This window comes from Hyla sarda, chromosome 4, assembly GCF_029499605.1.
Source record: "Hyla sarda isolate aHylSar1 chromosome 4, aHylSar1.hap1, whole genome shotgun sequence".
In the NCBI taxonomy this organism is placed as follows: Eukaryota; Metazoa; Chordata; class Amphibia; order Anura; family Hylidae; genus Hyla; species Hyla sarda.
In genome coordinates, this window is record NC_079192.1 from 21,069,417 (window position 1) to 21,093,429 (window position 24,013).

Genomic DNA, 24,013 nt, shown 5'->3' on the forward strand with positions numbered 1-24,013 from the left:
CAGCTTTCCCTCAATCACTGGCGCTACAACAAGGCCCCGTGTAGCCCATGCCTAAGGCCTATGGCTTTTAGATTGCAAACTCTTCCAGGTGCCGTGTTATTTCCTATACTTTCTGATTCCTTCTCTTGTGGAATAAAGTTTCGAATACAGTTCCCAGTTCACAGTCAGCCCTAGCACTCGTGATGTCGCCTCTGACAAGGACAGAGAAAGAGACACCCTTCCCTTTCTCCACACTGCTATCAGTACCTATTCTAAGGACTGGGACACATGTGAGATCCCCACTGGTGTCGGCCGGGGCAGCCGACATGCGCAACATTGCCGGTTAGCTCAGCTGGTTAGAGTGTGGTGCTAATAACGCCAAGGTCGCGGGTTCGATCCCCGTACGGGCCAGTCCGTCTCCTCTTTTTTGACCGTACCAGTCTCAAACTCCTTTTTCTCCCTACTGCCTAGATCTCGTGGGTGGAAATTGCTGCTGTCTTCATTTAAGCAGGTTACCGTGATGGCAAGCACCATACCCATTCCTCGTTAGTATAGTGGTGAGTATCCCCGCCTGTCACGCGGGAGACCGGGGTTCGATTCCCCGACGGGGAGGCAATTGTTTTCTTTGTGCACCAAAGAAAACTCAGGAAAAAGGAATCCAAAGTCTTAAGTCTCCAGAGTCTCCAGAGTCTCCATGGAAATAAAGATGGAATTTTAAAAAGAGATCTACAAAAAAAGAAGCCATTAAGTCGTTGCACAGAGAGAACCCACACTTATCCTACCTCAGTTTCCTGAAGGTTTAAGCTGAAAAACTCTGTAGATATCCCCAATCCATGGAGCGAATAGGCCGAAACCACATGCCGAAAGGAGCCCGCTGAGATTGGCCAGGGGAAACAAACGTCCGTATGGGAGATGCCCACGGACAGAGCCTTATTTAATGGATTCCTGACATTAGTTTGCAGCAGAGCATAACGTAGATGTTCAGCGACTGATTTTGTCACCTGGGACCCGTTTTCCCAAAGTCATGAGTTAGAAAACTAAGGAAAAAGGAGGTAAAATCCTAGATAGAGCGTCAGGAACCTTAAAGGTAGAAAGAAACCAAAGTCTTAAGTCTCCAGAGACTCCATGGAAATAAAGATGGAAATTTAAAAAGAGATCTACAAAAAAAGAAGCCATTAAGTCGTTGCACCGAGAGAACCCACACTTATCCTACCTCAGTTTCCTTAAGGTTTAAGCTGAAAAACTCTGTAGATATCCCCAATCCATGGAGCGAATAGGCCGAAACCACATGCCGAAAGGAGCCCACTGAGATTGGCCAGGGGAAACAAACGTCCGTACGGGAGATGCCCACGGCCAGAGCCTTATCCAATGGATTCCTGACATTAGTTTGCAGCACAGCATATACCAGAGTCAATAACTTGTAAAGTAGACGGTCAGCGACTGATTTCGTCACCTGGGACCCGTTTGCCCAAAGTCATGAGTTAGTTGCAGCTGAAATGCGGACTGCAGCTTTCCCTCAATCACTGGCGCTACAACAAGGCCCCGTGTAGCCCATGCCTAAGGCCTATGGCTTTTAGATTGCAAACTCTTCCAGGTGCCGTGTTATTTCCTATACTTTCTGATTCCTTCTCTTGTGGAATAAAGTTTCGAATACAGTTCCCAGTTCACAGTCAGCCCTAGCACTCGTGATGTCGCCTCTGACAAGGACAGAGAAAGAGACACCCTTCCCTTTCTCCACACTGCTATCAGTACCTATTCTAAGGACTGGGACACATGTGAGATCCCCACTGGTGTCGGCCGGGGCAGCCGACATGCGCAACATGGCCGGTTAGCTAAGCTGGTTAGAGCGTGGTGCTAATAACGCCAAGGTCGCGGGTTCGATCCCCGTACGGGCCAGTCCGTCTCCTCTTTTTTGACCGTACCAGTCTCAAACTCCTTTTTCTCCCTACTGCCTAGATCTGGTGGGTGGAAATTGCTGCTGTCTTCATTTAAGCAGGTTACCGTGATGGCAAGCACCATACCCATTCCTCGTTAGTATAGTGGTCAGTATCCCCGCCTGTCACGCAGGAGACTGGGGTTCGATTCCCCGACGGGGAGGCAATTGTTTTCTTTGTGCACCAAAGAAAACTCAGGAAAAAGGAATCCAAAGTCTTAAGTCTCCAGAGTCTCCAGAGTCTCCATGGAAATAAAGATGGAATTTTAAAAAGAGATCTACAAAAAAAGAAGCCATTAAGTCGTTGCACAGAGAGAACCCACACTTATCCTACCTCAGTTTCCTGAAGGTTTAAGCTGAAAAACTCTGTAGATATCCCCAATCCATGGAGCGAATAGGCCGAAACCACATGCCGAAAGGAGCCCGCTGAGATTGGCCAGGGGAAACAAACGTCCGTAGGGGAGATGCCCACGGACAGAGCCTTATTTAATGGATTCCTGACATTAGTTTGCAGCAGAGCATAACGTAGACGTTCAGCGACTGATTTTGTCACCTGGGACCCTTTTTCCCAAAGTCATGAGTTAGAAAACTAAGGAAAAAGGAGGTAAAATCCTAGAGGGAGCGTAAGGAACCTTAAAGGTAGAAAGAAACCAAAGTCTTAAGTCTCCAGAGACTCCATAGAAATAAAGATGGAAATTTAAAAAGAGATCTACAAAAAAAGAAGCCATTAAGTTGTTGCACCGAGAGAACCCACACTTATCCTACCTCAGTTTCCTTAAGGTTTAAGCTGAAAAACTCTGTAGATATCCCCAATCCATGGAGCGAATAGGCCGAAACCACATGCCGAAAGGAGCCCGCTGAGATTGGCCAGGGGAAACAAACGTCCGTACGGGAGATGCCCACGGCCAGAGCCTTATCCAATGGATTCCTGACATTAGTTTGCAGCACAGCATATACCAGAGTCAATAACTTGTAAAGTAGACGGTCAGCGACTGATTTCGTCACCTGGGACCCGTTTGCCCAAAGTCATGAGTTAGTTGCAGCTGAAATGCGGACTGCAGCTTTCCCTCAATCACTGGCGCTACAACAAGGCCCCGTGTAGCCCATGCCTAAGGCCTATGGCTTTTAGATTGCAAACTCTTCCAGGTGCCGTGTTATTTCCTATACTTTCTGATTCCTTCTCTTGTGGAATAAAGTTTCGAATACAGTTCCCAGTTCACAGTCAGCCCTAGCACTCGTGATGTCGCCTCTGACAAGGACAGAGAAAGAGACACCCTTCCCTTTCTCCACACTGCTATCAGTACCTATTCTAAGGACTGGGACACATGTGAGATCCCCACTGGTGTCGGCCGGGGCAGCCGACATGCGCAACATTGCCGGTTAGCTCAGCTGGTTAGAGTGTGGTGCTAATAACGCCAAGGTCGCGGGTTCGATCCCCGTACGGGCCAGTCCGTCTCCTCTTTTTTGACCGTACCAGTCTCAAACTCCTTTTTCTCCCTACTGCCTAGATCTCGTGGGTGGAAATTGCTGCTGTCTTCATTTAAGCAGGTTACCGTGATGGCAAGCACCATACCCATTCCTCGTTAGTATAGTGGTGAGTATCCCCGCCTGTCACGCGGGAGACTGGGGTTCGATTCCCCGACGGGGAGGCAATTGTTTTCTTTGTGCACCAAAGAAAACTCAGGAAAAAGGAATCCAAAGTCTTAAGTCTCCAGAGTCTCCAGAGTCTCCATGGAAATAAAGATGGAATTTTAAAAAGAGATCTACAAAAAAAGAAGCCATTAAGTCGTTGCACAGAGAGAACCCACACTTATCCTACCTCAGTTTCCTGAAGGTTTAAGCTGAAAAACTCTGTAGATATCCCCAATCCATGGAGCGAATAGGCCGAAACCACATGCCGAAAGGAGCCCGCTGAGATTGGCCAGGGGAAACAAACGTCCGTATGGGAGATGCCCACGGACAGAGCCTTATTTAATGGATTCCTGACATTAGTTTGCAGCAGAGCATAACGTAGATGTTCAGCGACTGATTTTGTCACCTGGGACCCGTTTTCCCAAAGTCATGAGTTAGAAAACTAAGGAAAAAGGAGGTAAAATCCTAGATAGAGCGTCAGGAACCTTAAAGGTAGAAAGAAACCAAAGTCTTAAGTCTCCAGAGACTCCATGGAAATAAAGATGGAAATTTAAAAAGAGATCTACAAAAAAAGAAGCCATTAAGTCGTTGCACCGAGAGAACCCACACTTATCCTACCTCAGTTTCCTTAAGGTTTAAGCTGAAAAACTCTGTAGATATCCCCAATCCATGGAGCGAATAGGCCGAAACCACATGCCGAAAGGAGCCCACTGAGATTGGCCAGGGGAAACAAACGTCCGTACGGGAGATGCCCACGGCCAGAGCCTTATCCAATGGATTCCTGACATTAGTTTGCAGCACAGCATATACCAGAGTCAATAACTTGTAAAGTAGACGGTCAGCGACTGATTTCGTCACCTGGGACCCGTTTGCCCAAAGTCATGAGTTAGTTGCAGCTGAAATGCGGACTGCAGCTTTCCCTCAATCACTGGCGCTACAACAAGGCCCCGTGTAGCCCATGCCTAAGGCCTATGGCTTTTAGATTGCAAACTCTTCCAGGTGCCGTGTTATTTCCTATACTTTCTGATTCCTTCTCTTGTGGAATAAAGTTTCGAATACAGTTCCCAGTTCACAGTCAGCCCTAGCACTCGTGATGTCGCCTCTGACAAGGACAGAGAAAGAGACACCCTTCCCTTTCTCCACACTGCTATCAGTACCTATTCTAAGGACTGGGACACATGTGAGATCCCCACTGGTGTCGGCCGGGGCAGCCGACATGCGCAACATGGCCGGTTAGCTCAGCTGGTTAGAGCGTGGTGCTAATAACGCCAAGGTCGCGGGTTCGATCCCCGTACGGGCCAGTCCGTCTCCTCTTTTTTGACCGTACCAGTCTCAAACTCCTTTTTCTCCCTACTGCCTAGATCTGGTGGGTGGAAATTGCTGCTGTCTTCATTTAAGCAGGTTACCGTGATGGCAAGCACCATACCCATTCCTCGTTAGTATAGTGGTGAGTATCCCCGCCTGTCACGCGGGAGACTGGGGTTCGATTCCCCGACGGGGAGGCAATTGTTTTCTTTGTGCACCAAAGAAAACTCAGGAAAAAGGAATCCAAAGTCTTAAGTCTCCAGAGTCTCCAGAGTCTCCATGGAAATAAAGATGGAATTTTAAAAAGAGATCTACAAAAAAAGAAGCCATTAAGTCGTTGCACAGAGAGAACCCACACTTATCCTACCTCAGTTTCCTGAAGGTTTAAGCTGAAAAACTCTGTAGATATCCCCAATCCATGGAGCGAATAGGCCGAAACCACATGCCGAAAGGAGCCCGCTGAGATTGGCCAGGGGAAACAAACGTCCGTACGGGAGATGCCCACGGACAGAGCCTTATTTAATGGATTCCTGACATTAGTTTGCAGCAGAGCATAACGTAGACGTTCAGCGACTGATTTTGTCACCTGGGACCCTTTTTCCCAAAGTCATGAGTTAGAAAACTAAGGAAAAAGGAGGTAAAATCCTAGAGGGAGCGTAAGGAACCTTAAATGTAGAAAGAAACCAAAGTCTTAAGTCTCCAGAGACTCCATGGAAATAAAGATGGAAATTTAAAAAGAGATCTACAAAAAAAGAAGCCATTAAGTTGTTGCACCGAGAGAACCCACACTTATCCTACCTCAGTTTCCTTAAGGTTTAAGCTGAAAAACTCTGTAGATATCCCCAATCCATGGAGCGAATAGGCCGAAACCACATGCCGAAAGGAGCCCGCTGAGATTGGCCAGGGGAAACAAACGTCCGTACGGGAGATGCCCACGGCCAGAGCCTTATCCAATGGATTCCTGACATTAGTTTGCAGCACAGCATATACCAGAGTCAATAACTTGTAAAGTAGACGGTCAGCGACTGATTTCGTCACCTGGGACCCGTTTGCCCAAAGTCATGAGTTAGTTGCAGCTGAAATGCGGACTGCAGCTTTCCCTCAATCACTGGCGCTACAACAAGGCCCCGTGTAGCCCATGCCTAAGGCCTATGGCTTTTAGATTGCAAACTCTTCCAGGTGCCGTGTTATTTCCTATACTTTCTGATTCCTTCTCTTGTGGAATAAAGTTTCGAATACAGTTCCCAGTTCACAGTCAGCCCTAGCACTCGTGATGTCGCCTCTGACAAGGACAGAGAAAGAGACACCGTTCCCTTTCTCCACACTGCTATCAGTACCTATTCTAAGGACTGGGACACATGTGAGATCCCCACTGGTGTCGGCCGGGGCAGCCGACATGCGCAACATGGCCGGTTAGCTCAGCTGGTTAGAGCGTGGTGCTAATAACGCCAAGGTCGCGGGTTCGATCCCCGTACGGGCCAGTCCGTCTCCTCTTTTTTGACCGTACCAGTCTCAAACTCCTTTTTCTCCCTACTGCCTAGATCTGGTGGGTGGAAATTGCTGCTGTCTTCATTTAAGCAGGTTACCGTGATGGCAAACACCATACCCATTCCTCGTTAGTATAGTGGTGAGTATCCCCGCCTGTCACGCGGGAGACCGGGGTTCGATTCCCCGACGGGGAGGCAATTGTTTTCTTTGTGCACCAAAGAAAACTCAGGAAAAAGGAATCCAAAGTCTTAAGTCTCCAGAGTCTCCAGAGTCTCCATGGAAATAAAGATGGAATTTTAAAAAGAGATCTACAAAAAAAGAAGCCATTAAGTCGTTGCACAGAGAGAACCCACACTTATCCTACCTCAGTTTCCTGAAGGTTTAAGCTGAAAAACTCTGTAGATATCCCCAATCCATGGAGCGAATAGGCCGAAACCACATGCCGAAAGGAGCCCGCTGAGATTGGCCAGGGGAAACAAACGTCCGTACGGGAGATGCCCACGGACAGAGCCTTATTTAATGGATTCCTGACATTAGTTTGCAGCAGAGCATAACGTAGACGTTCAGCGACTGATTTTGTCACCTGGGACCCTTTTTCCCAAAGTCATGAGTTAGAAAACTAAGGAAAAAGGAGGTAAAATCCTAGAGGGAGCGTAAGGAACCTTAAAGGTAGAAAGAAACCAAAGTCTTAAGTCTCCAGAGACTCCATAGAAATAAAGATGGAAATTTAAAAAGAGATCTACAAAAAAAGAAGCCATTAAGTTGTTGCACCGAGAGAACCCACACTTATCCTACCTCAGTTTCCTTAAGGTTTAAGCTGAAAAACTCTGTAGATATCCCCAATCCATGGAGCGAATAGGCCGAAACCACATGCCGAAAGGAGCCCGCTGAGATTGGCCAGGGGAAACAAACGTCCGTACGGGAGATGCCCACGGCCAGAGCCTTATCCAATGGATTCCTGACATTAGTTTGCAGCACAGCATATACCAGAGTCAATAACTTGTAAAGTAGACGGTCAGCGACTGATTTCGTCACCTGGGACCCGTTTGCCCAAAGTCATGAGTTAGTTGCAGCTGAAATGCGGACTGCAGCTTTCCCTCAATCACTGGCGCTACAACAAGGCCCCGTGTAGCCCATGCCTAAGGCCTATGGCTTTTAGATTGCAAACTCTTCCAGGTGCCGTGTTATTTCCTATACTTTCTGATTCCTTCTCTTGTGGAATAAAGTTTCGAATACAGTTCCCAGTTCACAGTCAGCCCTAGCACTCGTGATGTCGCCTCTGACAAGGACAGAGAAAGAGACACCCTTCCCTTTCTCCACACTGCTATCAGTACCTATTCTAAGGACTGGGACACATGTGAGATCCCCACTGGTGTCGGCCGGGGCAGCCGACATGCGCAACATTGCCGGTTAGCTCAGCTGGTTAGAGTGTGGTGCTAATAACGCCAAGGTCGCGGGTTCGATCCCCGTACGGGCCAGTCCGTCTCCTCTTTTTTGACCGTACCAGTCTCAAACTCCTTTTTCTCCCTACTGCCTAGATCTCGTGGGTGGAAATTGCTGCTGTCTTCATTTAAGCAGGTTACCGTGATGGCAAGCACCATACCCATTCCTCGTTAGTATAGTGGTGAGTATCCCCGCCTGTCACGCGGGAGACCGGGGTTCGATTCCCCGACGGGGAGGCAATTGTTTTCTTTGTGCACCAAAGAAAACTCAGGAAAAAGGAATCCAAAGTCTTAAGTCTCCAGAGTCTCCAGAGTCTCCATGGAAATAAAGATGGAATTTTAAAAAGAGATCTACAAAAAAAGAAGCCATTAAGTCGTTGCACAGAGAGAACCCACACTTATCCTACCTCAGTTTCCTGAAGGTTTAAGCTGAAAAACTCTGTAGATATCCCCAATCCATGGAGCGAATAGGCCGAAACCACATGCCGAAAGGAGCCCGCTGAGATTGGCCAGGGGAAACAAACGTCCGTATGGGAGATGCCCACGGACAGAGCCTTATTTAATGGATTCCTGACATTAGTTTGCAGCAGAGCATAACGTAGATGTTCAGCGACTGATTTTGTCACCTGGGACCCGTTTTCCCAAAGTCATGAGTTAGAAAACTAAGGAAAAAGGAGGTAAAATCCTAGATAGAGCGTCAGGAACCTTAAAGGTAGAAAGAAACCAAAGTCTTAAGTCTCCAGAGACTCCATGGAAATAAAGATGGAAATTTAAAAAGAGATCTACAAAAAAAGAAGCCATTAAGTCGTTGCACCGAGAGAACCCACACTTATCCTACCTCAGTTTCCTTAAGGTTTAAGCTGAAAAACTCTGTAGATATCCCCAATCCATGGAGCGAATAGGCCGAAACCACATGCCGAAAGGAGCCCACTGAGATTGGCCAGGGGAAACAAACGTCCGTACGGGAGATGCCCACGGCCAGAGCCTTATCCAATGGATTCCTGACATTAGTTTGCAGCACAGCATATACCAGAGTCAATAACTTGTAAAGTAGACGGTCAGCGACTGATTTCGTCACCTGGGACCCGTTTGCCCAAAGTCATGAGTTAGTTGCAGCTGAAATGCGGACTGCAGCTTTCCCTCAATCACTGGCGCTACAACAAGGCCCCGTGTAGCCCATGCCTAAGGCCTATGGCTTTTAGATTGCAAACTCTTCCAGGTGCCGTGTTATTTCCTATACTTTCTGATTCCTTCTCTTGTGGAATAAAGTTTCGAATACAGTTCCCAGTTCACAGTCAGCCCTAGCACTCGTGATGTCGCCTCTGACAAGGACAGAGAAAGAGACACCCTTCCCTTTCTCCACACTGCTATCAGTACCTATTCTAAGGACTGGGACACATGTGAGATCCCCACTGGTGTCGGCCGGGGCAGCCGACATGCGCAACATGGCCGGTTAGCTCAGCTGGTTAGAGCGTGGTGCTAATAACGCCAAGGTCGCGGGTTCGATCCCCGTACGGGCCAGTCCGTCTCCTCTTTTTTGACCGTACCAGTCTCAAACTCCTTTTTCTCCCTACTGCCTAGATCTGGTGGGTGGAAATTGCTGCTGTCTTCATTTAAGCAGGTTACCGTGATGGCAAGCACCATACCCATTCCTCGTTAGTATAGTGGTGAGTATCCCCGCCTGTCACGCGGGAGACTGGGGTTCGATTCCCCGACGGGGAGGCAATTGTTTTCTTTGTGCACCAAAGAAAACTCAGGAAAAAGGAATCCAAAGTCTTAAGTCTCCAGAGTCTCCAGAGTCTCCATGGAAATAAAGATGGAATTTTAAAAAGAGATCTACAAAAAAAGAAGCCATTAAGTCGTTGCACAGAGAGAACCCACACTTATCCTACCTCAGTTTCCTGAAGGTTTAAGCTGAAAAACTCTGTAGATATCCCCAATCCATGGAGCGAATAGGCCGAAACCACATGCCGAAAGGAGCCCGCTGAGATTGGCCAGGGGAAACAAACGTCCGTACGGGAGATGCCCACGGACAGAGCCTTATTTAATGGATTCCTGACATTAGTTTGCAGCAGAGCATAACGTAGACGTTCAGCGACTGATTTTGTCACCTGGGACCCTTTTTCCCAAAGTCATGAGTTAGAAAACTAAGGAAAAAGGAGGTAAAATCCTAGAGGGAGCGTAAGGAACCTTAAATGTAGAAAGAAACCAAAGTCTTAAGTCTCCAGAGACTCCATGGAAATAAAGATGGAAATTTAAAAAGAGATCTACAAAAAAAGAAGCCATTAAGTTGTTGCACCGAGAGAACCCACACTTATCCTACCTCAGTTTCCTTAAGGTTTAAGCTGAAAAACTCTGTAGATATCCCCAATCCATGGAGCGAATAGGCCGAAACCACATGCCGAAAGGAGCCCGCTGAGATTGGCCAGGGGAAACAAACGTCCGTACGGGAGATGCCCACGGCCAGAGCCTTATCCAATGGATTCCTGACATTAGTTTGCAGCACAGCATATACCAGAGTCAATAACTTGTAAAGTAGACGGTCAGCGACTGATTTCGTCACCTGGGACCCGTTTGCCCAAAGTCATGAGTTAGTTGCAGCTGAAATGCGGACTGCAGCTTTCCCTCAATCACTGGCGCTACAACAAGGCCCCGTGTAGCCCATGCCTAAGGCCTATGGCTTTTAGATTGCAAACTCTTCCAGGTGCCGTGTTATTTCCTATACTTTCTGATTCCTTCTCTTGTGGAATAAAGTTTCGAATACAGTTCCCAGTTCACAGTCAGCCCTAGCACTCGTGATGTCGCCTCTGACAAGGACAGAGAAAGAGACACCCTTCCCTTTCTCCACACTGCTATCAGTACCTATTCTAAGGACTGGGACACATGTGAGATCCCCACTGGTGTCGGCCGGGGCAGCCGACATGCGCAACATGGCCGGTTAGCTCAGCTGGTTAGAGCGTGGTGCTAATAACGCCAAGGTCGCGGGTTCGATCCCCGTACGGGCCAGTCCGTCTCCTCTTTTTTGACCGTACCAGTCTCAAACTCCTTTTTCTCCCTACTGCCTAGATCTGGTGGGTGGAAATTGCTGCTGTCTTCATTTAAGCAGGTTACCGTGATGGCAAACACCATACCCATTCCTCGTTAGTATAGTGGTGAGTATCCCCGCCTGTCACGCGGGAGACCGGGGTTCGATTCCCCGACGGGGAGGCAATTGTTTTCTTTGTGCACCAAAGAAAACTCAGGAAAAAGGAATCCAAAGTCTTAAGTCTCCAGAGTCTCCAGAGACTCCATGGAAATAAAGATGGAATTTTAAGAAGAGATCTACAAAAAAAGAAGCCATTAAGTCGTTGCACAGAGAGAACCCACACTTATCCTACCTCAGTTTCCTGAAGGTTTAAGCTGAAAAACTCTGTAGATATCCCCAATCCATGGAGCGAATAGGCCGAAACCACATGCCGAAAGGAGCCCGCTGAGATTGGCCAGGGGAAACAAACGTCCGTACGGGAGATGCCCACGGACAGAGCCTTATTTAATGGATTCCTGACATTAGTTTGCAGCAGAGCATAACGTAGACGTTCAGCGACTGATTTTGTCACCTGGGACCCTTTTTCCCAAAGTCATGAGTTAGAAAACTAAGGAAAAAGGAGGTAAAATCCTAGAGGGAGCGTAAGGAACCTTAAAGGTAGAAAGAAACCAAAGTCTTAAGTCTCCAGAGACTCCATGGAAATAAAGATGGAAATTTAAAAAGAGATCTACAAAAAAAGAAGCCATTAAGTTGTTGCACCGAGAGAACCCACACTTATCCTACCTCAGTTTCCTTAAGGTTTAAGCTGAAAAACTCTGTAGATATCCCCAATCCATGGAGCGAATAGGCCGAAACCACATGCCGAAAGGAGCCCGCTGAGATTGGGCAGGGGAAACAAACGTCCGTACGGGAGATGCCCACGGCCAGAGCCTTATCCAATGGATTCCTGACATTAGTTTGCAGCACAGCATATACCAGAGTCAATAACTTGTAAAGTAGACGGTCAGCGACTGATTTCGTCACCTGGGACCCGTTTGCCCAAAGTCATGAGTTAGTTGCAGCTGAAATGCGGACTGCAGCTTTCCCTCAATCACTGGCGCTACAACAAGGCCCCGTGTAGCCCATGCCTAAGGCCTATGGCTTTTAGATTGCAAACTCTTCCAGGTGCCGTGTTATTTCCTATACTTTCTGATTCCTTCTCTTGTGGAATAAAGTTTCGAATACAGTTCCCAGTTCACAGTCAGCCCTAGCACTCGTGATGTCGCCTCTGACAAGGACAGAGAAAGAGACACCCTTCCCTTTCTCCACACTGCTATCAGTACCTATTCTAAGGACTGGGACACATGTGAGATCCCCACTGGTGTCGGCCGGGGCAGCCAACATGCGCAACATGGCCGGTTAGCTCAGCTGGTTAGAGCGTGGTGCTAATAACGCCAAGGTCGCGGGTTCGATCCCCGTATGGGCCAGTCCGTCTCCTCTTTTTTGACCGTACCAGTCTCAAACTCCTTTTTCTCCCTACTGCCTAGATCTGGTGGGTGGAAATTGCTGCTGTCTTCATTTAAGCAGGTTACCGTGATGGCAAGCACCATACCCATTCCTCGTTAGTATAGTGGTGAGTATCCCCGCCTGTCACGCGGGAGACCGGGGTTCGATTTCCCGACGGGGAGGCAATTGTTTTCTTTGTGCACCAAAGAAAACTCAGGAAAAAGGAATCCAAAGTCTTAAGTCTCCAGAGTCTCCAGAGTCTCCATGGAAATAAAGATGGAATTTTAAAAAGAGATCTACAAAAAAAGAAGCCATTAAGTCGTTGCACAGAGAGAACCCACACTTATCCTACCTCAGTTTCCTGAAGGTTTAAGCTGAAAAACTCTGTAGATTGGCCAGGGGAAACAAATGTCCGTACGGGAGATGCCCACGGACAGAGCCTTATTTAATGGATTCCTGACATTAGTTTGCAGCATAGCATAACGTAGACGTTCAGCGACTGATTTTGTCACCTGGGACCCTTTTTCCCAAAGTCATGAGTTAGAAAACTAAGGAAAAAGGAGGTAAAATCCTAGAGGGAGCGTAAGGAACCTTAAAGGTAGAAAGAAACCAAAGTCTTAAGTCTCCAGAGACTCCATGGAAATAAAGATGGAAATTTAAAAAGAGATCTACAAAAAAAGAAGCCATTAAGTTGTTGCACAGAGAGAACCCACACTTATCCTACCTCAGTTTCCTTAAGGTTTAAGCTGAAAAACTCTGTAGATATCCCCAATCCATGGAGCGAATAGGCCGAAACCACATGCCGAAAGGAGCCCGCTGAGATTGGCCAGGGGAAACAAACGTCCGTACGGGAGATGCCCACGGCCAGAGCCTTATCCAATGGATTCCTGACATTAGTTTGCAGCACAGCATATACCAGAGTCAATAACTTGTAAAGTAGACGGTCAGCGACTGATTTCGTCACCTGGGACCTGTGTGCCCAAAGTCATGAGTTAGTTGCAGCTGAAATGCGGACTGCAGCTTTCCCTCAATCACTGGCGCTACAACAAGGCCCCGTGTAGCCCATGCCTAAGGCCTATGGCTTTTAGATTGCAAACTCTTCCAGGTGCCGTGTTATTTCCTATACTTTCTGATTCCTTCTCTTGTGGAATAAAGTTTCAAATACAGTTCCCAGTTCACAGTCAGCCCTAGCACTCGTGATGTCGCCTCTGACAAGGACAGAGAAAGAGACACCCTTCCCTTTCTCCACACTGCTATCAGTACCTATTCTAAGGACTGGGACACATGTGAGATCCCCACTGGTGTCGGCCGGGGCAGCCAACATGCGCAACATGGCCGGTTAGCTCAGCTGGTTAGAGCGTGGTGCTAATAACGCCAAGGTCGCGGGTTCGATCCCCGTACGGGCCAGTCCGTCTCCTCTTTTTTGACCGTACCAGTCTCAAACTCCTTTTTCTCCCTACTGCCTAGATCTGGTGGGTGGAAATTGCTGCTGTCTTCATTTAAGCAGGTTACCGTGATGGCAAGCACCATACCCATTCCTCGTTAGTATAGTGGTGAGTATCCCCGCCTGTCACGCGGGAGACCGGGGTTCGATTCCCCGACGGGGAGGCAATTGTTTTCTTTGTGCACCAAAGAAAACTCAGGAAAAAGGAATCCAAAGTCTTAAGTCTCCAGAGTCTCCAGAGTCTCCATGGAAATAAAGATGGAATTTTAAAAAGAGATCTACAAAAAAAGAAGCCATTAAGTCGTTGCACAGAGAGAACCCACACTTATCCTACCTCAGTTTCCTGAAGGTTTAAGCTGAAAAACTCTGTAGATATCCCCAATCCATGGAGCGAATAGGCCGAAACCACATGCCGAAAGGAGCCCGCTGAGATTGGCCAGGGGAAACAAACGTCCGTACGGGAGATGCCCACGGACAGAGCCTTATTTAATGGATTCCTGACATTAGTTTGCAGCAGAGCATAACGTAGACGTTCAGCGACTGATTTTGTCACCTGGGACCCGTTTTCCCAAAGTCATGAGTTAGAAAACTAAGGAAAAAGGAGGTAAAATCCTAGAGAGAGCGTCAGGAACCTTAAAGGTAGAAAGAAACCAAAGTCTTAAGTCTCCAGAGACTCCATGGAAATAAAGATGGAAATTTAAAAAGAGATCTACAAAAAAAGAAGCCATTAAGTTGTTGCACCGAGAGAACCCACACTTATCCTACCTCAGTTTCCTTAAGGTTTAAGCTGAAAAACTCTGTAGATATCCCCAATCCATGGAGCGAATAGGCCGAAACCACATGCCGAAAGGAGCCCGCTGAGATTGGCCAGGGGAAACAAACGTCCGTACGGGAGATGCCCACGGCCAGAGCCTTATCCAATGGATTCCTGACATTAGTTTGCAGCACAGCATATACCAGAGTCAATAACTTGTAAAGTAGACGGTCAGCGACTGATTTCGTCACCTGGGACCCGTTTGCCCAAAGTCATGAGTTAGTTGCAGCTGAAATGCGGACTGCAGCTTTCCCTCAATCACTCGCGCTACAACAAGGCCCCGTGTAGCCCATGCCTAAGGCCTATGGCTTTTAGATTGCAAACTCTTCCAGGTGCCGTGTTATTTCCTATACTTTCTGATTCCTTCTCTTGTGGAATAAAGTTTCGAATACAGTTCCCAGTTCACAGTCAGCCCTAGCACTCGTGATGTCGCCTCTGACAAGGACAGAGAAAGAGACACCCTTCCCTTTCTCCACACTGCTATCAGTACCTATTCTAAGGACTGGGACACATGTGAGATCCCCACTGGTGTCGGCCGGGGCAGCCAACATGCGCAACATGGCCGGTTAGCTCAGCTGGTTAGAGCGTGGTGCTAATAACGCCAAGGTCGCGGGTTCGATCCCCGTATGGGCCAGTCCGTCTCCTCTTTTTTGACCGTACCAGTCTCAAACTCCTTTTTCTCCCTACTGCCTAGATCTGGTGGGTGGAAATTGCTGCTGTCTTCATTTAAGCAGGTTACCATGATGGCAAGCACCATACCCATTCCTCGTTAGTATAGTGGTGAGTATCCCCGCCTGTCACGCGGGAGACCGGGGTTCGATTCCCCGACGGGGAGGCAATTGTTTTCTTTGTGCACCAAAGAAAACTCAGGAAAAAGGAATCCAAAGTCTTAAGTCTCCAGAGTCTCCAGAGTCTCCATGGAAATAAAGATGGAATTTTAAAAAGAGATCTACAAAAAAAGAAGCCATTAAGTCGTTGCACAGAGAGAACCCACACTTATCCTACCTCAGTTTCCTGAAGGTTTAAGCTGAAAAACTCTGTAGATTGGCCAGGGGAAACAAATGTCCGTACGGGAGATGCCCACGGACAGAGCCTTATTTAATGGATTCCTGACATTAGTTTGCAGCATAGCATAACGTAGACGTTCAGCGACTGATTTTGTCACCTGGGACCCTTTTTCCCAAAGTCATGAGTTAGAAAACTAAGGAAAAAGGAGGTAAAATCCTAGAGGGAGCGTAAGGAACCTTAAAGGTAGAAAGAAACCAAAGTCTTAAGTCTCCAGAGACTCCATGGAAATAAAGATGGAAATTTAAAAAGAGATCTACAAAAAAAGAAGCCATTAAGTTGTTGCACAGAGAGAACCCACACTTATCCTACCTCAGTTTCCTTAAGGTTTAAGCTGAAAAACTCTGTAGATATCCCCAATCCATGGAGCGAATAGGCCGAAACCACATGCCGAAAGGAGCCCGCTGAGATTGGCCAGGGGAAACAAACGTCCGTACGGGAGATGCCCACGGCCAGAGCCTTATCCAATGGATTCCTGACATTAGTTTGCAGCACAGCATATACCAGAGTCAATAACTTGTAAAGTAGACGGTCAGCGACTGATTTCGTCACCTGGGACCTGTGTGCCCAAAGTCATGAGTTAGTTGCAGCTGAAATGCGGACTGCAGCTTTCCCTCAATCACTGGCGCTACAACAAGGCCCCGTGTAGCCCATGCCTAAGGCCTATGGCTTTTAGATTGCAAACTCTTCCAGGTGCCGTGTTATTTCCTATACTTTCTGATTCCTTCTCTTGTGGAATAAAGTTTCGAATACAGTTCCCAGTTCACAGTCAGCCCTAGCACTCGTGATGTCGCCTCTGACAAGGACAGAGAAAGAGACACCCTTCCCTTTCTCCACACTGCTATCAGTACCTATTCTAAGGACTGGGACACATGTGAGATCCCCACTGGTGTCGGCCGGGGCAGCCAACATGCGCAACATGGCCGGTTAGCTCAGCTGGTTAGAGCGTGGTGCTAATAACGCCAAGGTCGCGGGTTCGATCCCCGTACGGGCCAGTCCGTCTCCTCTTTTTTGACCGTACCAGTCTCAAACTCCTTTTTCTCCCTACTGCCTAGATCTGGTGGGTGGAAATTGCTGCTGTCTTCATTTAAGCAGGTTACCGTGATGGCAAGCACCATACCCATTCCTCGTTAGTATAGTGGTGAGTATCCCCGCCTGTCACGCGGGAGACCGGGGTTCGATTCCCCGACGGGGAGGCAATTGTTTTCTTTGTGCACCAAAGAAAACTCAGGAAAAAGGAATCCAAAGTCTTAAGTCTCCAGAGTCTCCAGAGTCTCCATGGAAATAAAGATGGAATTTTAAAAAGAGATCTACAAAAAAAGAAGCCATTAAGTCGTTGCACAGAGAGAACCCACACTTATCCTACCTCAGTTTCCTGAAGGTTTAAGCTGAAAAACTCTGTAGATTGGCCAGGGGAAACAAATGTCCGTACGGGAGATGCCCACGGACAGAGCCTTATTTAATGGATTCCTGACATTAGTTTGCAGCATAGCATAACGTAGACGTTCAGCGACTGATTTTGTCACCTGGGACCCTTTTTCCCAAAGTCATGAGTTAGAAAACTAAGGAAAAAGGAGGTAAAATCCTAGAGGGAGCGTAAGGAACCTTAAAGGTAGAAAGAAACCAAAGTCTTAAGTCTCCAGAGACTCCATGGAAATAAAGATGGAAATTTAAAAAGAGATCTACAAAAAAAGAAGCCATTAGGTTGTTGCACCGAGAGAACCCACACTTATCCTACCTCAGTTTCCTTAAGGTTTAAGCTGAAAAACTCTGTAGATATCCCCAATCCATGGAGCGAATAGGCCGAAACCACATGCCGAAAGGAGCCCGCTGAGATTGGCCAGGGGAAACAAACGTCCGTACGGGAGATGCCCACGGCCAGAGCCTTATCCAATGGATTCCTGACATTAGTTTGCAGCACAGCATATACCAGAGTCAATAACTTGTAAAGTAGACGGTCAGCGACTGATTTCGTCACCTGGGACCTGTGTGCCCAAAGTCATGAGTTAGTTGCAGCTGAAATGCGGACTGCAGCTTTCCCTCAATCACTGGCGCTACAACAAGGCCCCGTGTAGCCCATGCCTAAGGCCTATGGCTTTTAGATTGCAAACTCTTCCAGGTGCCGTGTTATTTCCTATACTTTCTGATTCCTTCTCTTGTGGAATAAAGTTTCGAATACAGTTCCCAGTTCACAGTCAGCCCTAGCACTCGTGATGTCGCCTCTGACAAGGACAGAGAAAGAGACACCCTTCCCTTTCTCCACACTGCTATCAGTACCTATTCTAAGGACTGGGACACATGTGAGATCCCCACTGGTGTCGGCCGAGGCAGCCAACATGCGCAACATGGCCGGTTAGCTCAGCTGGTTAGAGCGTGGTGCTAATAACGCCAAGGTCGCGGGTTCGATCCCCGTACGGGCCAGTCCGTCTCCTCTTTTTTGACCGTACCAGTCTCAAACTCCTTTTTCTCCCTACTGCCTAGATCTGGTGGGTGGAAATTGCTGCTGTCTTCATTTAAGCAGGTTACCGTGATGGCAAGCACCATACCCATTCCTCGTTAGTATAGTGGTGAGTATCCCCGCCTGTCACGCGGGAGACCGGGGTTCGATTCCCCGACGGGGAGGCAATTGTTTTCTTTGTGCACCAAAGAAAACTCAGGAAAAAGGAATCCAAAGTCTTAAGTCTCCAGAGTCTCCAGAGTCTCCATGGAAATAAAGATGGAATTTTAAAAAGAGATCTACAAAAAAAGAAGCCATTAAGTCGTTGCACAGAGAGAACCCACACTTATCCTACCTCAGTTTCCTGAAGGTTTAAGCTGAAAAACTCTGTAGATATCCCCAATCCATGGAGCGAATAGGCCGAAACCACATGCCGAAAGGAGCCCGCTGAGATTGGCCAGGGGAAACAAACGTCCGTACGGGAGATGCCCACGGACAGAGCCTTATTTAATGGATTCCTGACATTAGTTTGCAGCAGAGCATAACGTAGACGTTCAGCGACTGATTTTGTCACCTGGGACCCGTTTTCCCAAAGTCATGAGTTAGAAAACTAAGGAAAAAGGAGGTAAAATCCTAGAGAGAGCGTCAGGAACCTAAAAGGTAGAAAGAAACCAAAGTCTTAAGTCTCCAGAGACTCCATGGAAATAAAGATGGAAATTTAAAAAGAGATCTACAAAAAAAGAAGCCATTAAGTCGTTGCACCGAGAGAACCCACACTTATCCTACCTCAGTTTCCTTAAGGTTTAAGTACCTATAGGTACTGCTATCAGTACCTATTCTAAGGACTGGGACACATGTGAGATCCCCACTGGTGTCGGCCGGGGCAGCCAACATGCGCAACATGGCCGGTTAGCTCAGCTGGTTAGAGCGTGGTGCTAATAACGCCAAGGTCGCGGGTTCGATCCCCGTACGGGCCAGTCCGTCTCCTCTTTTTTGACCGTACCAGTCTCAAACTCCTTTTTCTCCCTACTGCCTAGATCTGGTGGGTGGAAATTGCTGCTGTCTTCATTTAAGCAGGTTACCGTGATGGCAAGCACCATACCCATTCCTCGTTAGTATAGTGGTGAGTATCCCCGCCTGTCACGCGGGAGACCGGGGTTCGATTCCCCGACGGGGAGGCAATTGTTTTCTTTGTGCACCAAAGAAAACTCAGGAAAAAGGAATCCAAAGTCTTAAGTCTCCAGAGTCTCCAGAGTCTCCATGGAAATAAAGATGGAATTTTAAAAAGAGATCTACAAAAAAAGAAGCCATTAAGTCGTTGCACAGAGAGAACCCACACTTATCCTACCTCAGTTTCCTGAAGGTTTAAGCTGAAAAACTCTGTAGATATCCCCAATCCATGGAGCGAATAGGCCGAAACCACATGCCGAAAGGAGCCCGCTGAGATTGGCCAGGGGAAACAAACGTCCGTACGGGAGATGCCCACGGACAGAGCCTTATTTAATGGATTCCTGACATTAGTTTGCAGCAGAGCATAACGTAGACGTTCAGCGACTGATTTTAGAGCGTGGTGCTAATAACGCCAAGGTCGCGGGTTCGATCCCCGTACGGGCCAGTCCGTCTCCTCTTTTTTGACCGTACCAGTCTCAAACTCCTTTTTCTCCCTACTGCCTAGATCTGGTGGGTGGAAATTGCTGCTGTCTTCATTTAAGCAGGTTACCGTGATGGCACGCACCATACCCATTCCTCGTTAGTATAGTGGTGAGTATCCCCGCCTGTCACGCGGGAGACCGGGGTTCGATTCCCCGACGGGGAGGCAATTGTTTTCTTTGTGCACCAAAGAAAACTCAGGAAAAAGGAATCCAAAGTCTTAAGTCTCCAGAGTCTCCAGAGTCTCCATGGAAATAAAGATGGAATTTTAAAAAGAGATCTACAAAAAAAGAAGCCATTAAGTCGTTGCACAGAGAGAACCCACACTTATCCTACCTCAGTTTCCTGAAGGTTTAAGCTGAAAAACTCTGTAGATATCCCCAATCCATGGAGCGAATAGGCCGAAACCACATGCCGAAAGGAGCCCGCTGAGATTGGCCAGGGGAAACAAACGTCCGTACGGGAGATGCCCACGGACAGAGCCTTATTTAATGGATTCCTGACATTAGTTTGCAGCAGAGCATAACGTAGACGTTCAGCGACTGATTTTGTCACATGGGACCCTTTTTCCCAAAGTCATGAGTTAGAAAACTAAGGAAAAAGGAGGTAAAATCCTAGAGGGAGCGTAAGGAACCTTAAAGGTAGAAAGAAACCAAAGTCTTAAGTCTCCAGAGTCTCCATGGAAATAAAGATGGAATTTTAAAAAGAGATCTACAAAAAAAGAAGCCATTAAGTTGTTGCACAGAGAGAACCCACACTTATCCTACCTCAGTTTCCTGAAGGTTTAAGCTGAAAAACTCTGTAGATATCCCCAATCCATGGAGCGAATAGGCCGAAACCACATGCCGAAAGGAGCCCGCTGAGATTGGCCAGGGGAAACAAACGTCCGTACGGGAGATGCCCACGGACAGAGCCTTATTTAATGGATTCCTGACATTAGTTTGCAGCAGAGCATAACGTAGACGTTCAGCGACTGATTTTGTCACCTGGGACCCTTTTTCCCAAAGTCATGAGTTAGAAAACTAAGGAAAAAGGAGGTAAAACAAACAAACGTCCGTACGGGAGATGCCCACGGCCAGAGCCTTATCCAATGGATTCCTGACATTAGTTTGCAGCACAGCATATACCAGAGTCAATAACTTGTAAAGTAGACGGTCAGCGACTGATTTCGTCACCTGGGACCTGTGTGCCCAAAGTCATGAGTTAGTTGCAGCTGAAATGCGGACTGCAGCTTTCCCTCAATCACTGGCGCTACAACAAGGCCCCGTGTAGCCCATGCCTAAGGCCTATGGCTTTTAGATTGCAAACTCTTCCAGGTGCCGTGTTATTTCCTATACTTTCTGATTCCTTCTCTTGTGGAATAAAGTTTCGAATACAGTTCCCAGTTCACAGTCAGCCCTAGCACTCGTGATGTCGCCTCTGACAAGGACAGAGAAAGAGACACCCTTCCCTTTCTCCACACTGCTATCAGTACCTATTCTAAGGACTGGGACACATGTGAGATCCCCACTGGTGTCGGCCGGGGCAGCCAACATGCGCAACATGGCCGGTTAGCTCAGCTGGTTAGAGCGTGGTGCTAATAACGCCAAGGTCGCGGGTTCGATCCCCGTACGGGCCAGTCCGTCTCCTCTTTTTTGACCGTACCAGTCTCAAACTCCTTTTTCTCCCTACTGCCTAGATCTGGTGGGTGGAAATTGCTGCTGTCTTCATTTAAGCAGGTTACCGTGATGGCAAGCACCATACCCATTCCTCGTTAGTATAGTGGTGAGTATCCCCGCCTGTCACGCGGGAGACCGGGGTTCGATTCCCCGACGGGGAGGCAATTGTTTTCTTTGTGCACCAAAGAAAACTCAGGAAAAAGGAATCCAAAGTCTTAAGTCTCCAGAGTCTCCAGAGTCTCCATGGAAATAAAGATGGAATTTTAAAAAGAGATCTACAAAAAAAGAAGCCATTAAGTCGTTGCACAGAGAGAACCCACACTTATCCTACCTCAGTTTCCTGAAGGTTTAAGCTAAAAAACTCTGTAGATATCCCCAATCCATGGAGCGAATAGGCCGAAACCACATGCCGAAAGGAGCCCGCTGAGATTGGCCAGGGGAAACAAACGTCCGTACGGGAGATGCCCACGGACAGAGCCTTATTTAATGGATTCCTGACATTAGTTTGCAGCAGAGCATAACGTAGACGTTCAGCGACTGATTTTGTCACCTGGGACCCGTTTTCCCAAAGTCATGAGTTAGAAAACTAAGGAAAAAGGAGGTAAAATCCTAGAGAGAGCGTCAGGAACCTTAAAGGTAGAAAGAAACCAAAGTCTTAAGTCTCCAGAGACTCCATGGAAATAAAGATGGAAATTTAAAAAGAGATCTACAAAAAAAGAAGCCATTAAGTCGTTGCACCGAGAGAACCCACACTTATCCTACCTCAGTTTCCTTAAGGTTTAAGTACCTATAGGTACTGCTATCAGTACCTATTCTAAGAACTGGGACACATGTGAGATCCCCACTGGTGTCGGCCGGGGCAGCCAACATGCGCAACATGGCCGGTTAGCTCAGCTGGTTAGAGCGTGGTGCTAATAACGCCAAGGTCGCGGGTTCGATCCCCGTACGGGCCAGTCCGTCTCCTCTTTTTTGACCGTACCAGTCTCAAACTCCTTTTTCTTCCTACTGCCTAGATCTGGTGGGTGGAAATTGCTGCTGTCTTCATTTAAGCAGGTTACCGTGATGGCAAGCACCATACCCATTCCTCGTTAGTATAGTGGTGAGTATCCCCGCCTGTCACGCGGGAGACCGGGGTTCGATTCCCCGACAGGGAGGCAATTGTTTTCTTTGTGCACCAAAGAAAACTCAGGAAAAAGGAATCCAAAGTCTTAAGTCTCCAGAGTCTCCAGAGTCTCCATGGAAATAAAGATGGAATTTTAAAAAGAGATCTACAAAAAAAGAAGCCATTAAGTCGTTGCACAGAGAGAACCCACACTTATCCTACCTCAGTTTCCTGAAGGTTTAAGCTGAAAAACTCTGTAGATATCCCCAATCCATGGAGCGAATAGGCCGAAACCACATGCCGAAAGGAGCCCGCTGAGATTGGCCAGGGGAAACAAACGTCCGTACGGGAGATGCCCACGGACAGAGCCTTATTTAATGGATTCCTGACATTAGTTTGCAGCAGAGCATAACGTAGACGTTCAGCGACTGATTTTGTCACCTGGGACCCGTTTTCCCAAAGTCATGAGTTAGAAAACTAAGGAAAAAGGAGGTAAAATCCTAGAGAGAGCGTCAGGAACCTTAAAGGTAGAAAGAAACCAAAGTCTTAAGTCTCCAGAGACTCCATGGAAATAAAGATGGAAATTTAAAAAGAGATCTACAAAAAAAGAAGCCATTAAGTCGTTGCACCAAGAGAACCCACACTTATCCTACCTCAGTTTCCTTAAGGTTTAAGTACCTATAGGTACTGCTATCAGTACCTATTCTAAGGACTGGGACACATGTGAGATCCCCACTGGTGTCGGCCGGGGCAACCGACATGCGCAACATGGCCGGTTAGCTCAGCTGGTTAGAGCGTGGTGCTAATAACGCCAAGGTCGCGGGTTCGATCCCCGTACGGGCCAGTCCGTCTCCTCTTTTTTGACCGTACCAGTCTCAAACTCCTTTTTCTCCCTACTGCCTAGATCTGGTGGGTGGAAATTGCTGCTGTCTTCATTTAAGCAGGTTACCGTGATGGCAAGCACCATACCCATTCCTCGTTAGTATAGTGGTGAGTATCCCCGCCTGTCACGCGGGAGACCGGGGTTCGATTCCCCGACGGGGAGGCAATTGTTTTCTTTGTGCACCAAAGAAAACTCAGGAAAAAGGAATCCAAAGTCTTAAGTCTCCAGAGTCTCCAGAGTCTCCAGAGTCTCCATGGAAATAAAGATGGAATTTTAAAAAGAGATCTACAAAAAAAGAAGCCATTAAGTCGTTGCACAGAGAGAACCCACACTTATCCTACCTCAGTTTCCTGAAGGTTTAAGCTGAAAAACTCTGTAGATATCCCCAATCCATGGAGCGAATAGGCCGAAACCACATGCCGAAAGGAGCCCGCTGAGATTGGCCAGGGGAAACAAACGTCCGTACGGGAGATGCCCACGGACAGAGCCTTATTAAATGGATTCCTGACATTAGTTTGCAGCAGAGCATAACGTAGACGTTCAGCGACTGATTTTGTCACCTGGGACCCTTTTTCCCAAAGTCATGAGTTAGAAAACTAAGGAAAAAGGAGGTAAAATCCTAGAGGGAGCGTAAGGAACCTTAAAGGTAGAAAGAAACCAAAGTCTTAAGT

At 47.5% G+C, this 24,013-nt stretch overlaps 25 non-coding genes across 25 annotated transcripts; all 25 read left to right on the top strand.

Moving 5' to 3' along the window:
- Positions 1-519: 519 nt before the first annotated feature.
- TRNAD-GUC (transfer RNA aspartic acid (anticodon GUC)) lies at positions 520-591 on the top strand. The gene has a single exon. It is a non-coding gene; the product is annotated as a tRNA-Asp (tRNA).
- Positions 592-4,771: 4,180 nt separating this feature from the next.
- On the top strand, positions 4,772-4,845 carry TRNAI-AAU (transfer RNA isoleucine (anticodon AAU)). Its single transcript has one exon. It is a non-coding gene; the product is annotated as a tRNA-Ile (tRNA).
- A 1,411-nt stretch (positions 4,846-6,256) lies between these two features.
- Positions 6,257-6,330, top strand: TRNAI-AAU (transfer RNA isoleucine (anticodon AAU)). The gene has a single exon. It is a non-coding gene; the product is annotated as a tRNA-Ile (tRNA).
- A 129-nt stretch (positions 6,331-6,459) lies between these two features.
- On the top strand, positions 6,460-6,531 carry TRNAD-GUC (transfer RNA aspartic acid (anticodon GUC)). Its single transcript has one exon. It is a non-coding gene; the product is annotated as a tRNA-Asp (tRNA).
- A 1,413-nt stretch (positions 6,532-7,944) lies between these two features.
- Positions 7,945-8,016, top strand: TRNAD-GUC (transfer RNA aspartic acid (anticodon GUC)). Its single transcript has one exon. It is a non-coding gene; the product is annotated as a tRNA-Asp (tRNA).
- Positions 8,017-9,226: 1,210 nt separating this feature from the next.
- TRNAI-AAU (transfer RNA isoleucine (anticodon AAU)) lies at positions 9,227-9,300 on the top strand. Its single transcript has one exon. It is a non-coding gene; the product is annotated as a tRNA-Ile (tRNA).
- Positions 9,301-10,711: 1,411 nt separating this feature from the next.
- Positions 10,712-10,785, top strand: TRNAI-AAU (transfer RNA isoleucine (anticodon AAU)). The gene has a single exon. It is a non-coding gene; the product is annotated as a tRNA-Ile (tRNA).
- A 129-nt stretch (positions 10,786-10,914) lies between these two features.
- On the top strand, positions 10,915-10,986 carry TRNAD-GUC (transfer RNA aspartic acid (anticodon GUC)). Its single transcript has one exon. It is a non-coding gene; the product is annotated as a tRNA-Asp (tRNA).
- A 1,210-nt stretch (positions 10,987-12,196) lies between these two features.
- TRNAI-AAU (transfer RNA isoleucine (anticodon AAU)) lies at positions 12,197-12,270 on the top strand. Its single transcript has one exon. It is a non-coding gene; the product is annotated as a tRNA-Ile (tRNA).
- A 1,352-nt stretch (positions 12,271-13,622) lies between these two features.
- On the top strand, positions 13,623-13,696 carry TRNAI-AAU (transfer RNA isoleucine (anticodon AAU)). Its single transcript has one exon. It is a non-coding gene; the product is annotated as a tRNA-Ile (tRNA).
- Positions 13,697-13,825: 129 nt separating this feature from the next.
- TRNAD-GUC (transfer RNA aspartic acid (anticodon GUC)) lies at positions 13,826-13,897 on the top strand. The gene has a single exon. It is a non-coding gene; the product is annotated as a tRNA-Asp (tRNA).
- Positions 13,898-15,107: 1,210 nt separating this feature from the next.
- Positions 15,108-15,181, top strand: TRNAI-AAU (transfer RNA isoleucine (anticodon AAU)). The gene has a single exon. It is a non-coding gene; the product is annotated as a tRNA-Ile (tRNA).
- Positions 15,182-15,310: 129 nt separating this feature from the next.
- On the top strand, positions 15,311-15,382 carry TRNAD-GUC (transfer RNA aspartic acid (anticodon GUC)). Its single transcript has one exon. It is a non-coding gene; the product is annotated as a tRNA-Asp (tRNA).
- A 1,151-nt stretch (positions 15,383-16,533) lies between these two features.
- TRNAI-AAU (transfer RNA isoleucine (anticodon AAU)) lies at positions 16,534-16,607 on the top strand. Its single transcript has one exon. It is a non-coding gene; the product is annotated as a tRNA-Ile (tRNA).
- Positions 16,608-16,736: 129 nt separating this feature from the next.
- Positions 16,737-16,808, top strand: TRNAD-GUC (transfer RNA aspartic acid (anticodon GUC)). The gene has a single exon. It is a non-coding gene; the product is annotated as a tRNA-Asp (tRNA).
- A 1,151-nt stretch (positions 16,809-17,959) lies between these two features.
- Positions 17,960-18,033, top strand: TRNAI-AAU (transfer RNA isoleucine (anticodon AAU)). Its single transcript has one exon. It is a non-coding gene; the product is annotated as a tRNA-Ile (tRNA).
- Positions 18,034-18,162: 129 nt separating this feature from the next.
- TRNAD-GUC (transfer RNA aspartic acid (anticodon GUC)) lies at positions 18,163-18,234 on the top strand. Its single transcript has one exon. It is a non-coding gene; the product is annotated as a tRNA-Asp (tRNA).
- Positions 18,235-18,952: 718 nt separating this feature from the next.
- On the top strand, positions 18,953-19,026 carry TRNAI-AAU (transfer RNA isoleucine (anticodon AAU)). Its single transcript has one exon. It is a non-coding gene; the product is annotated as a tRNA-Ile (tRNA).
- A 129-nt stretch (positions 19,027-19,155) lies between these two features.
- On the top strand, positions 19,156-19,227 carry TRNAD-GUC (transfer RNA aspartic acid (anticodon GUC)). The gene has a single exon. It is a non-coding gene; the product is annotated as a tRNA-Asp (tRNA).
- A 566-nt stretch (positions 19,228-19,793) lies between these two features.
- TRNAD-GUC (transfer RNA aspartic acid (anticodon GUC)) lies at positions 19,794-19,865 on the top strand. Its single transcript has one exon. It is a non-coding gene; the product is annotated as a tRNA-Asp (tRNA).
- Positions 19,866-21,243: 1,378 nt separating this feature from the next.
- Positions 21,244-21,317, top strand: TRNAI-AAU (transfer RNA isoleucine (anticodon AAU)). The gene has a single exon. It is a non-coding gene; the product is annotated as a tRNA-Ile (tRNA).
- A 129-nt stretch (positions 21,318-21,446) lies between these two features.
- Positions 21,447-21,518, top strand: TRNAD-GUC (transfer RNA aspartic acid (anticodon GUC)). The gene has a single exon. It is a non-coding gene; the product is annotated as a tRNA-Asp (tRNA).
- A 718-nt stretch (positions 21,519-22,236) lies between these two features.
- Positions 22,237-22,310, top strand: TRNAI-AAU (transfer RNA isoleucine (anticodon AAU)). The gene has a single exon. It is a non-coding gene; the product is annotated as a tRNA-Ile (tRNA).
- A 919-nt stretch (positions 22,311-23,229) lies between these two features.
- TRNAI-AAU (transfer RNA isoleucine (anticodon AAU)) lies at positions 23,230-23,303 on the top strand. The gene has a single exon. It is a non-coding gene; the product is annotated as a tRNA-Ile (tRNA).
- Positions 23,304-23,432: 129 nt separating this feature from the next.
- TRNAD-GUC (transfer RNA aspartic acid (anticodon GUC)) lies at positions 23,433-23,504 on the top strand. The gene has a single exon. It is a non-coding gene; the product is annotated as a tRNA-Asp (tRNA).
- The last annotated feature ends 509 nt before the right edge of the window (positions 23,505-24,013 follow it).